General features: G+C 40.5%; 1 pseudogene; it reads left to right on the top strand.

Moving 5' to 3' along the window:
• The window catches only part of LOC126045968 (proto-oncogene tyrosine-protein kinase ROS-like), a 40,154-nt pseudogene that overhangs the window by 13,951 nt on the left and 13,812 nt on the right, over positions 1-12,391 (top strand).

Genomic DNA, 12,391 nt, shown 5'->3' on the forward strand with positions numbered 1-12,391 from the left:
GAAATACCTATACACATGTGAACTCATAACTACTGGGGAAAGGCTGCATATGAATGAAAACGCTGAAATTTGTCAATTGCAAAAAGAAGGCCAAAGATTCATTCTCCATGGGGATTATTGATATAGATCCTCCATCCTTTTGTATGTCTAAACATCCATGTGCACATGACTAAATTTTTTTCTGTGCCTGTTAGCCTTTTGTCTTGCTATAAACACATTTGAAGGGTTCTGTTTCTTCCCCTGTTTGGCCTAAGCTGGTGTTCCCAGTAAGCCAGGAGTTCCAAAAAGAGCAGAAGACACTAAAAACTCTGTACAGTGGGAAAAGGCTGATGACAATGGAAGAAACCTGACCTACTACATCTTAGAAAGCAGGTAAGCTACATGTGCAGGCACTCTTCCCATAGGGAGCAGCCCAGGAGAAATGTGGGTTTGTAGGGGCTTTTGGTTTGACTCTGATGGGAAGGGTGAAATATCTATGATGCAAAAGGCCCTTCTCATGGGTTCTTTTTCTTGAGTAAACTAAGTAGCCTTCATTTCCAGAAATTCCTAGAAAACTTGGAAGAAAATACATTTCCAGACCAACTCTGAAATATAGGGATATATTTGGATATAAGTTGGTGAATTAGAAGAAGATTTGGAGATGTTTTCAAATCACAAATTTCAAGCATGTAGTATGTATTTTTGGCTAAAACGTATGTAGAAATATCTTAGTGTTCAGAGGACTCATGAAAAGGCCTTACATAGTTGCCAGAAAAAATCATACGGTATTCCCACCAATATGGGATGACTAGATAATTTTTAAAGTGCTCTGTCATCAAATGCAGATTGCCTGGACTATATATGTCATTAGGCATCTGTAGAATGCCAATTCACACTTATTCCTACACTGGCTTTGGAAGGGCTGAATGGACAGGTTAGAGTATATTGCTGTGGGCAGTGACTTTGAAACTTCTCATTTTTTGACCATGAGTCTGGAGGGGTCTGTTTAAGGCAGTCAGTGCAAGTCTTAATTAATGTATTATTTAAAAATGAGGAGAGTCTATCTTCTGAGATATTCCTATGACACTGTTTGAAATCAGGATTGATGGAGGGAAGCAAGTTTTTAAACTCAGCTATTATTTCTTTTTCCTCAGTTAACTCTGTGCTTATGAAAGCTAAGGACTGAGAGTGCTGTGGAGCTGGGCATACTTTACCTATATAAGTTTTCACCCAGACATATTTTCCTGGTGCTGTAATCTTCCTCCATACAGTTCTGTGAGCATACAGCAGTGCTGACCTGCATGCTATGAGACCACAATAATTTTGATATGCCAACAGCCAGTTTGTACCTGGCTTGCTGTGGATGGGTAAAGAAAGGACAGTCCCTTGACCTGTGTCAGGGCTGTGCGTTACCCGCTGTGTTCTCCAGGTTCCAGCTTCTTACTCATCTCTGGAATCATAATGCATCATTGAGGTGGGTTTTTTGTTGTTTTTTTTTTAATGAAATAGGCTTTTCTCCTGCAGTTTGAATGTGCACATGCTGATGGTTTTGACTGAATTTCACTTTGAGCTTCATGGTCCTTTTACACCAGGTAGCAAAATGTTAGGTCAGTTGCATAGCATTCTAGAAAATATTTGCATAGCTCTTTGAAACAGCTCCTGTTTTTCATATAGCTCTGGTAGGGATATGTACACACCAAGGACATGAATATATAGTTTTCCCATGTCTTTATGGTTTAGAAGTGTTTGACCTTTTTTCTGCATTGAAATGTGTTGGGAGAATGATTGACATGCTCATGAAGGTCATTTCACGTGAAATATTCCAGTCTTGTGTGGCATGAAATGACATTTCAGATATGGCCTTTCAAGTTTAAATACATGGTCTTCTTTTGGTTGTTGAATAATCAGCTCTGAATTTATTGTGAGCAATCAATCTCAGTCCAATGGGGAAAGGAAGAAATATACCCAGCAGTCAGCAGATACTATGGGAAACTGGCTAGCTAAAGAATTGTGTCTTCACTGCCAATGACTTGCTTCCTGTTTAGCTTGTGAAACCTGATGCACAAGAGCCACTGAATTACTCTGGGCCCAGGAAAGCAAAAACCTCTAACAGGACACAAAAATAAATGCTTATTTTTTTCTGAAGGCTAAATAAGAAGGTTTTGAAATCATGTCTGTGAGGTGTACACTGAAACAAGTGAAATAGTGCTGGAGCTTTTTATGTCTAAAATGTTCTAGCATTTAATTTCCAATGCCAAGCTAAAGATGTGTGATTCCTAGCATTGCTGAAATAGCATGGTACGATTTTCTGCTCTGTAGCCAAAACCCCACGACCAGCTTGAGCTTTCATGCAGGCAGAGAGATGTTGTGAAGGCCATGGAACTGAAGTGAAGAACGGGGAGGGGAAGCAGTAAACTGCCCTCGCTGCGTTAATGACATACCTGTGCTATTTTGCTGTGCCTGTTGCAGGAAGCAGTCTGACAACACCAGCAAAGTGAAGTCCTAGTGGGAGGTGGTTTACAACAGCTCCTGTGCCAGTATTTGCACATGGAAGGCCAAGAACTTAGAAGGAACTTTTCAGTTCAGAGTGGCAGCTGCAAATGTGCTGGGTCTCGGTGAATACAGTGACACAAGCAAGGATATAATTTTGGATGAAGATACGTTCTGTACCTTCTTACTCTGTTAATCAAGTTTTTTATTCAGAATAATCTTACCAATTTATGAAAAGACCTGCTATTTTAATAATGATGTTGCTGCACAGGTAATTTGTCTAAGAGTTAATAGATGGTGGCATTTATATGGTGACCCCAGTTGGTAGTGCTCATCAGGCTCTTTTGCACGGAACAATGGGCCTGCATTTTGCTTCTGCTTATTTATACCTGTTTGTCTCTATGGCCCTGCAGTCTGCATTATGGTATGGTTCTTGAAATAAAGACAAGCTCCCACACTGAGTTAAGGATGTAAGGATTACTTCTTGCCTTCAGCCAGAATGTTAGATGTACATTCTGTGGGTGTTTTTGAAAATCCCACCCTTTCTCTTTCCGTGTGCACAGTAGGTCATCGCCACAGGAATGGCCCAGAGCTGGGGGAGGAGAATTAGTCTGACTAAATGTAGATATCTACATACAGCCTACGAGAGAGCTTTGTGCAGAGGAAGACATTTACACAGCAGGCAGCTCAAGGGTTCTGTTAAGGTTTGCTCAGCTCCATAGGATTGGTACTGTTTGTACACACAGTCATTAACCAATTTTCCCCTTCTATTTAACAGATCCCATGATCTTCCCAGACACCATCATTGCCATTGCTGCTGTGATCGGAGTTGTTGTGCTGGGCTTGACTGTGGTCATACTATTTGTTTTTGTTATGTGGCTGAGTTTTTTGCATATCCTTGGTTCACCAGGCCTCAGCAAAAGGCAGTTCAGGTGGCAGGAGATGATCAGCCTTCAGGTTTAGGAAAATGCTGAACAATCCCCAGGGTGGGGAGCTGGCAGGAGTTTGTATATTCTCATCCTTTGAGGCCCTAGAGATGGCTGGTTATATTTTCAGTATTAAGGACAAGATACCAATTCACTCCATCCTCAGGCATTTCTTGCTGTTGATTCCCTGCAGGGAGAGCACAGGAATGCTGATGGAACTCTGATGTTCCTGTGTATCCTTATAAAAATTTGTACCTTATAATTCTGAACTTGGGTACTGCATTTATTCACCAAAGGGTCCCATTTTTTTCCTCTTAAGCTTTGTTCCTGAAGAAAGGATGTAGAGATTACCCTGATACGTAGATGTCCACCTGTGATGGTCCTGCCTTCTCACTCTGCATCCTCTCCCTGGGATACAGCAGCAGCCCTTCGGGCTTGGGTCTTGCCACATACAGAAGTGGATGCTTGACTGATTTCTCAGCTCAAGAAGCAGCTGTCTGTATTTTCTGGGAAAAATATGATGGCGAGATGGAAATGTCTTGCTTACATGAGCTGCTGGGGGGTCATGTTGAACAGAATAACAAAAAATCTGTAGCCTTTCAGCCTGCTCACGCACTGGGATGCTCTCAGAGTGAAATATCTGATGGTCTGCTTTTCTGTTCCAGTATGGCACCAAAGATGAAAATCCAGAAAACAGGCCTTGCCTGGACAGATAGTGTTTGTCAAGGAAGACAAAGAATTAGCTCAACTCAGGGGGACCGCTGAGACAGTGGGACTAGCCAATGCCTGTTATGCTTTAAGGTATGTCCTTGCTACATGATAATGGTGGTGGTAACCTAAGTGTTATTACACTTTTGCTTTCTGTTGAGTAGACTTTGAAGAAGGGTTTGACAGACCACGAAAAGAGTGAATTCTTGAAGGAGGCACACTTAATGGGGTAGGGACAGCTTTGCCACTGGGCACCCTTTGAAGCCAGTATAATATGAGGGTGGTAGCCTTCAAAGGAATGAAAGCAGCGTGTTCCTCTAAATAAGTTACTGTGGCATTTTTGGGGTGTTCTCCTGTTTCTGTTAAAAAATTAAATCACTACTGATGAGTTTTATGAAAATAAAGCTATAAAACTGATTAGCAAAATTTGAGATACAGACTGCAAGTTCAGTATGCTCATATCATGGATTTATTGGGGTTTGGATTGATGTATTTCAGTACCTTTGCTCCCCTAAAACTAAGTTAGTTGTTAAAGGCAATTGGGCAAGGTTTGGCTAATCCCATTTTACCAAAATAAACATATCAAAACAAGCTGATGCCTTGAAGTTTCAATTTACTGTGGAAATTGTTTTTTAAAAATGTGCATACTTACCACTAGAGGCTGCCACATACCTCTTCTATTGAGGTAGACTTAAAAAAATAATGCATCTGTCACCAGTGCAAGAATTTCACATAGTAAGGTCTCTGTGTCAGCTAGAAGGCTGGTTTTCCAGAGTGTCCACACAAACAAGTAAAGTTCTGCTAAGTTTTCAGCTGGTAACATAAGACTGAGAGTGTGGTTTAGTTTTCAGATGCACTTCTGCACTTCATGAGTGCAGAAACAGAACCATCTTTTGAAAAATGAAGGATTTTATATCCTGTATGGAAAACAGTGTTATTAAACTTGCAATTGGTTTTCACAGCATTCTGTTTTGTGTTTACATGTTTTTAAGAAAATATCTTGCATTTTTTGCCTAACTTCTTCCACACACTGTACATTGAATGAGGTAAGAGGCTTGTGAAAACCAAAATGGAACCATGCCACTAAAGTGTAAATTAAGGACAAAGAGTAAATGTTGTGTGTAAACTTCCTACAATCTATCTTCAGTCTACCTAGCAGTTATAAACCCAGTTAAGGTCTCTTTTCTGTGTAGTATGAAGCTTCTCCAATACTGCTTTCTTGTGGCAGCTAATAATCCAAACCCAGAAATCCTAGAAAAATATATAATTGGAAATTATTACATTTAAGTGTAAACACTGATATGGGCCCATATGTACACCAATACAATGAGACATAGAAACAAAGAGAATAGAAAAGTTCAAATATTACCTATTCCCAGTAGTCATTAAACAAAATAAATTTGGTATGTGTTATATGCTTTAAATCTTTCATTTTTTTAACATGAAAAAAGAATGATTTAGTTCCCTCATGGAGAGCTTAATGATTTTTCTTGATGTTCGTCTGTAAGGTCTCATAAATGAAACCAAGTGCAGAAAGGAAAAATAAGTGGACCAGATTGTTTACAAACCTTGATGTTAGGTATTTAAATGCAACTTTTATTTTGCTTGCCTTTTTGGATGTTCATTAAAATTTGGATTGTAGTGTTATGCATACTGTCCCAGTTAAGCAAAGACTATTTGTTTCTTCTATTATTGGTGTGCAGCAATGGGGAAATTCGATTGCTTGTATTTCAAAAAGTCATTTGATATTGGTTATTGGTAAGTCATTTGTGTACTAATATATGTAGCAAATTCTTGAGTGTATCCCATCACCTGGGAAGTAAGGAATGACAGGTCAGTGGAGAAAAGGCTGCATGAGCTGTAAGGGAAGTGCCAGGTGCTCCTTCTCCTCTTTTTGTTCTTGAGAGCGCCAAAGTGTGTCTGATTGAGAGGTATGTGCTAGGGGCAAGGGGGAACTGTCAAATTCAAAACCACACTTTCCGCTGGAGTCTTTGCCCACACATAAGATTATGTGAACTGAAAGAGTTTAGCAGGAAAATGTCCCTCTGTTTTATTTGTTTGTTTACACTAGTGCATTTGACAGCATTTTGAACACCACCAGTTCCCCCAATAGAGTCAAGTTTCTCTGACTGCTAGTGCAAGTCCTTTCACACAGCAGTGTGAAGAGAAAACCATTTTCTCACAAACAAATGTGATTGATTGTAAAAACACGGGCACTGACAGAGGCAATAAATATTCTTCATTCTTTGAAAAGTGCTAGATCTGAGAGTACTGATTGCTCTGTGGTAATCCCTATCTTTTTGGACACACACAGGCAATTAATAGCATATCTGCAAGTATTCCTTGTGCATATTTCGTTTCTCTTGAAAATGTACTGTGAGGAACAGTTCGCCTCTGAATTGTGACAATATCATGTTGCACCTTGTGCTTTTACCTTTCTCTGTGCATTTCTCTGAATCAGCAGTTCTACTGTGAGTATAGTAGTAAAAGTACTCTATTAAAATCATAGAGATACGTTTAATGTACAGGTGGCAATTCGTGTTATTCCTAGATGAGATTGCCATTTGGCTACCTTTCTTTGCTTCCTGGAAATATGATGAAGTGTGCTTTTAATACACATGCATGCATTAGAGTGCCTATCAAAGTGGGAGTGTAAGCCTGTGTTTTGAAAGGATGTCCCTGAACTCTCCCCATGACTGAGCAGATCCAGGCCCTGTAAGTTACTAAATCATGTTGTTGGTAGAGGCAGGATTGTAAAGGCCAAACTGCTCATTCATTGCTTGCAGCTATATACACTTTAAAAGCTATCATCCAGCTGGATTCCTCATATGTAAGCTTACAGTTGTTTCCTTCTCTTTAGTAAATTTGATCAGCCCCACATTCTGAAGTTACTTGGCGTGTACCTGTTAAATGAACCTCAGTACCTTATACTGGCGCTGATGGAAGGAGGGCATCTACTTAGCTATTTATGAGGAGCCAGAAAGCAAAAGGTGGGTAAAGACCATGAGACTTCTATTTTTAACCTGTAACTGCCCACAGTTTCTCAGTTTTTTCCATTTCTCAAAGGCCATGCTGATATTCAGCTGTTTCTGTACCTGCAAGGTCTGGCCTGGCTTTTCCCTAACACCCTGTAACCTCAGTGTTGCATGCTGGCCTTGCATGCATTCAATGCATGCAATTCAGAGTTGCTGTGAAGATGATTGAATGTCATTAGACCACTGACCAAAATTGTGTTTTCAGTTGTGAGAAGTCTGCTGAGTTTCTCTCTATGAATACCGTGAACAGTCCTTTGAAAAGTGATCATAAATAATGACGGTCATGTATCTGATCTATTAGGCCTCATAGGGTTGTGGGGTTTTTTTTGTCTTTCAGTAGCAGCAGTATCTTTAATGTGCTAGGTATAGTGCAGGCATATAAGAGAATACTCTGTCCCTGTGCCTGTGTCCTCAAAATCTTTACAAGGAAAGAGGAGGAAAGAATAAAGAATAAACTTCTTTAATTAATTAATTTTTTTCCATAGTTAGGGTGGAGAAAGAATATGGATGATAGGATTGTAGGTCAATAGGATTTGACACTGAAATTTTATAGCATTATAGCAATTGTCTAGTTCATTTACATGATCAGATCAAATCCACAGTCAGTATTGAATTCTACTGAAATGTGTATACATGCATTCTACTAGAATAATATATTACACCAATAAATACAGCAGCAAACAAACCTGATCTGATAGTGGGAGGAAATTTTCAGGGTCCCATATCTTCCACTGTAGAGACGAAACAATTCTGAATGTCCCAGGATATTCTTAGCCCCAAATCAAAGAACAGGATGTGTTCACCTGCCTTGCAGTGCAGTGATTTGGCAGTTTACCCTGCCGGTAATTAGCATTCGGTCTATTGACATACAGAGATTTTGCACCTGTGATTTGCAAGTTTTGGAAAAATCCTATGCATTTCAAATGAGGAAACAATACTATCTTTGCATAGGGAGGTTGTCATTCTGTGTTTGTAAAGCTGGAAGACATGGCTAACTTCTGTCTTTGTTTCTTGTAGCTCCAGAGTCCCTTACTGACAGTGACTGGCCTCTTGGATATAAGTTTGGGTATTTGCAAAGGCTGTGTCTATTTAGAGAAAATGTATTTTATACACAGGTAGAGAACTTATTTCCTTAGTCTTCCAAGGTTTATCCACAATATCGAGTCTAATTCTCTTCCCTGGGAAAAAATGCTTAAAAAGATGTCACAATGTAACGGGGAAGGTGAGAGCACTGGACTAAAATCTAATGTTAAGCTTTTCTGCTAAAAACCACCTACAGTTCTCTCACAAAATGGTGGGCTACTCTAAGATCTGAATCCAGGACTCATTGCACCCCAGGCAAGACTCACATTGTGTGAGAAGGGCAAGTGGGGAGATCCATTTACTGCCTTCATCTGCCTAATGGGTAGCTATAGAGGACACAGAGCCAGACTTTTCTCAGAAGTGCACAGGGAAGAGAAGAGAAGCAAGAGGCACAAGTTACAGCAAGGGAAATTAGATAATATCGTTCACAACATGCAGGATTGTCATGGTTTCAGCCCAGCCGGTAACAAAGGACCACGCAGCCGCTCGCTCACTCCTCCGCCCCCTCCGGTGGGATGGGGAGGAGACGGAGGAGAGAAAAGAAAAAGAAGCTGGAACCTCGAGGGTTGAGATAAAGGCAGTTTACTGGGACAAACACAAAGAAATTATAACAACAACAACGGCACTAATGAAAAAGTATACCAAAAGAGTGATGCACAGTGCAACTGCTCACCACCCGGGACCCGACGCTCCGCCACTTCCCCCACCGAAAACAGAGACCACCCCCCGGCCCGCTCCCCATTTATATACTGAGCATGATGTCCCATGGTATGGAATAGCTCCTTGGCTAGTCCAGGTCAGCTGCCCTGGCTATGCCCCCACCTCCCAAGTTCCTGTAAAAATTAACTCTATCCCAGCTGAACCCAGGACAAGGATCAATCACTGGAACAGGTTGTCCAGACAGGCTGTGTCATCTTCAGTCTTGGAGATATGCAAAACTTAACTGGATGAGGGCCTAAGCCACTTGATCTGACCTCGAGGTCAGCACTGCTCTGAATCTTCTGGTTGAAACAGATGACCTCCAGAGGTCCCTTCTGACCTGAGTTACTCTGCAATGCTAACTCCATCCTCTTGTTTCTGCCTTACAAAGCAGGGAGCTGGCTGCTCGCAACTGCCTTGTGTCTGAGAAGGAATATGAGAGCTCTTCCTGGGTAGTAAAGATTGGTGATTTTGGACTTGCCAGAGATATCTATGAAACTTATTATTACAGGAAAAGAGGAGAAGGCCTACTCCCTGTCAGATGGATGGTTCCTAAAAGCCTCATTGATGGTGTCTTTACAAACTGCTTTGATGTCTGGTGAGTTATAGCAGCCACACAGCTGTGGGAATAATCATACTAAGTCCCACAGCAAGAAAATACTGGTTTACATGAGGAATGATAAGGTTGCATATTGCCATCTCTAATAATTTTTAGGCTAAGGCAGATTTCCTCCTAAGCAATATTTTAATGAGCTAGTAAAAAGTTTGGCATCACGACAGTACCTGCGTGGATATATTTCTTAATGCTTTGAGCTCTACCTTTGGATTCTGGCTGGAAAGAACTAGTATCACTCAATGAAAAAATTTTGTACTAGGCCCGCAATGTGTTTTTTCCTTGATTGGGCAGTGAATTGACTGCCTGCATGCTGTTCCATTTTGTTTTCCATTAGGTTAATTGGCATTTCCTTCCTACAGCCAAATACCTTCCCCTTACCGTTTCACCCTCTTCTGATGACTTCTTTATTCTGAAGCCCAAATTTCTCAGCATCATCAGGGGAAGGTCATAATACTTTGCTGTGGAAGTTTACTTAAAGCGTGTATTTGGGTGGATTTGAATTTATGGTGAAGAAGCAGAGGCCTGCTGTCAGGAGGCATGGAAAAAACCAAATCAAACCAGATCCATTAAACCTGAGATTCACACAAGTTTGGATTTCATTAGCCATAGGTACTCATGGTGGGCTATAGCCCACCAATCTTGTCCAAGTCCTCAGGCGGTGCAGCCCATCCTTTTGACTGCCACTCTTACATTTATCTAAGCAAGTCATTTAGTGCTCTGTGCCAAACCAAATGAAGTGGTGATTGCTTTGTGAGTGGTGCTTAGGAGAGCTTGTATCTCTTCATTTCCAGTGACACCTCTAGAGATTTCTAAACACTTGTTTAAGTGAGGACATGCTCAACCAGACAGTGTTGTCCAGGAAAGCTGTGGCTGCTCAATGTCTTCTAAGCTGCATCTCGGTGAGTCTGGGAAAGTGTGTCAGTTCTTCAGATTTATTTTAGCTATTCCAGAGGCTGGCTTTAGGACATATGAAATGTTTCACAGAAAATTTAAACTCTTACTCCTAATTTTTCTGTGTCTTATTCTTAGATTAGAGACATTTTAACTGTTGATAGGGACATTGTTCATGATGACTATGGTAATTGCATTTTTTTGTTGGTGTTTCTTAGGGCCTTTGGAGTCTTAATGTGGGAAACATTAACTTCGGGTCAACAACCATATCCAGGTTTCTCCAATACAGAAATTTTACACCATGTACAATCAGGAGGAATGCTGGAATCTCCAAACAATTGTCCTGATGACCTGTAAGTTAATTTTGCTTAAATGTTGTTGATAATATTTATAAGAAGCAAGAGGCTTACTGTGAGGTAGCTGTCATTTTGAATGTTACTTATGCCCATGCAGAGTTCAACATCCTCTGGTTTTTTTCAGCTAAAACAGCTAACACTTGTAGCTCCCAACCTGCTACTAATTCATCCAGTAGTGCAGCCTGTGAGTAAGAATTTAAGTGTTGAAGTTTAATGGTGGATATTGGTCTTTTAAACAGGTTTTCAGAGGCAATATAAAGTCAGTCTTGGGCATGAATCTGGTAGTAATGTGATAACAGGCTGAGAGTGCCTGATGGTATTGGTTAAAAGTTAAAATGGATTTAAGAAAGAATTTACTGGTCCCTGTACACCATGTGCCTGCAATAGCAGATATAACTGGCTTTCTTAATGGTAGCTGCAGGAATTAGGCTAATATTAGAACATATGTGGAAAACAAACCATGCTCTCTTTGCAGATATAGCTCTTACAAAAGGCAATAAGAAAAGCTGAAGCAGTACAGCAAAAGGGAAGTCTGCACTTCTGGTTAGTCTGTAGCTGAGCTGGATAAACAAAGCTTTCAATTTCCATTTGTCTCTTGAGCACAAAATTCAGGTTTAATTGCAAAAGTCTTGCAATTAAAAGAATAAAATGATTACATGTAGTGGATCAAGTCCATACTGGCCAGAGGTGTATAAAGGAGGAAGTTGAACCTGAGCCCAGCGATCACTCAGTATTGTCTAATTTCATGTCTCAGTTCCTGTATCACCCACTCTGCATAAGCAGTCACACAATGCACTTGACAGCTGGTCCTACAAATGAAAGGAGAGGATACTTAAAAGTGCACGATTCGTACTCATGGGCCTGAGGAAATGGCTTGAGAATAATTCTGTGATTGGCAAGCCCAGATCTCTGTGATAGGTCTCACATCAATTACCATGCTCTGAGTTCCAGAGAGGATGATTATTTATCATTATGTAGGTGTAGCTGAAACACCATATTAGCAATAGAAAAAGGTAAGCTTTAGCACTTGGTGGAACTGAAGAATTGAAGAGATTAGGATATTTTCTTTTTTAGAACAGAATGAAAACTGGAAGTCACAGAACAAATGAGAGCCCAAAGCAATTTCAGTTTCAATATTTTCTGCTGAAAAAGGTTTCCTCAAAAAATTCCTGACAGCTGTCCTGTGAATAAAAAAGCATAGGAGGTAAGGTATATCCATGTACTAGTTTGATATTCAAGCTCACACAAAGGGTCATAAGTTGCCTTTAAAATGAGTGACCAGATCTTCAGAGGAATCAAGAAAACTTTGCTTGAAGTAATTTTTAAGGTCTTAGATCTTAAATTTAGCATAGCACCTGGGCTTAAACACTGGTCTGCCTGTTGTAACTTGTAGGATCAGGGCCTAATAGCCGTAATGTAGTTTTTGAAAGCCAAGGGGCTGAATGAGCTCTTAGAGTCTTGTACCATCTTTTATCTCATTTGGTGAACACTCAGCACCTGCATGCAGCTTCTGTCAGTAGCGTAAATAGCTTTTTGCTACTTTGCTAGGTCATTAATGGCATGCTGGGATTCTTGACATTCCTGCTTCCCTGCTTGTGGTTTTGAACC

The sequence above is a fragment of the Accipiter gentilis genome, chromosome 15, assembly GCF_929443795.1.
Source record: "Accipiter gentilis chromosome 15, bAccGen1.1, whole genome shotgun sequence".
Taxonomy (NCBI): domain Eukaryota; kingdom Metazoa; phylum Chordata; class Aves; order Accipitriformes; family Accipitridae; genus Astur; species Astur gentilis.